Here is a 1,499-nt window from a genome sequence, read left to right as displayed (position 1 = left end):
GCGCCACTTCCGGCTTTTTCTGTTTATGTGGTGCTGAGGAATCGAACCCAGGGCTTCATGCATGGTAGACAAACACTCTACCACTGAGCCACATTCCCAGCCCAAAATGTTTCCTTCTTTCTTTTTTTTGGTTAGTTGTGGGGCTTGAACTCTGGCTTGCGAGCTGTCCCTGAGCTCTGCAGCCCAAGGTGAGCGCTCTACCACTTGAGCCACAGTGCCACTCTCTCCACACTTAAGTATTTATAAATGAAACCACACATATAGGATTTTCTTTAGATGATACCAGCACAAAACCTGATATGGTTATGTATATCTATAGACCTAGCTACTTGAGAGGCACAGCTCTGAGCCAAGGAGTTCAGGACCAGCCTGGGAAAAATAATAAGACCTTGTAATAAAACAAGACAAGACAAAAAACCACCTTCAAAACAGCAATGCAGTAAAAGAACACACCTTGGTGTGTAGTGGGGCAGGGATGAAGGAATGGATACAAGATTAACAAGATGCTGACTGGCGTTGGTGGTTACATGGGGGTTTGTTAATTTTGTGTATGTTTGACATTTCTCATAGTGTTTATTTTTGATTGTTTGTTTGTTTTTTTGCTGGTCACGGGGCCTGAACTCTGGGCCTGGGTGCTGTCCCTCAGCTCTTCAGCTCAAGGCTAGCATTCTACCACTTTGAGCCACAGCGCCACTTCCGGCTTTTTCTGCTTATGTGGTGCTGAGGAATGGAACCCAGGGCCTTATGCATGCAAGGCAAGCACTCTACCACTGAGCCACCTTCCCAGCCTTTAGTGTTTAGTTTTGAAAGCCTCATTGGGTGTCTTACCTCTAGCTGGGAAATAGGTCCACGTTAAGTGACTTAGTCATGGTGAGACCCACAAGACTGAGAAGGAGATGAAAGCCAGATCTGAACCTGAAGTGGGAGGTTCACAGACAGGCAACATGAAGAGCAGGGCTTGTCTCTGAAGACTTGTCAAATTGGAATATGGGGTCTTGCCCACCACATGCCAGGCCAAAAGCTTATCCGGCCCCACCAAGCCTCCCTGTGCTGCACACGCCACGAATAGCCTCTGCCTTAGTCAGATGCTTCCCCTGATGATGCTTTCCTCACAGAGCACAATGCTGTCCTTCCCGCCTCCTCAGCTAAGGTTGCGAGAGTTAGCAGCAAAACAAACAAAACCAGGCCTCCTTGAATTGCAGATAAAATATTTTTAGTATAAGATCTTTCTGCTGCTTTCCTGGAAGGAAGTCCTTCCTGTTTTCCTGTTTCCTATCCTCTAGGGCTCAGGAAGGGTAAGAGAGAGAAAGAGGGGCTGGGAAGTTGGCTCAGTGGTAGAGCGCTTGCCTTGCATGCCTGAGGCCCTGGGTTTGATTCCTCAGCACCACATAAGCAAAAAGAAAAAGCCGGAAGTGGAGCTGTGGGTAAGTGGTAGAGCGCTAGCCTTGAGCTGAAGAGCTGAGGGACAACGCTCAGGCCCAGAGTTCAGGCCCCATGAC

Source organism: Dipodomys ordii, unplaced genomic scaffold (assembly GCF_000151885.1).
Source record: "Dipodomys ordii isolate 6190 unplaced genomic scaffold, Dord_2.0 Scaffold6, whole genome shotgun sequence".
NCBI lineage: Eukaryota > Metazoa > Chordata > Mammalia > Rodentia > Heteromyidae > Dipodomys > Dipodomys ordii.
Note: the sequence above shows the minus strand (reverse complement) of the source record.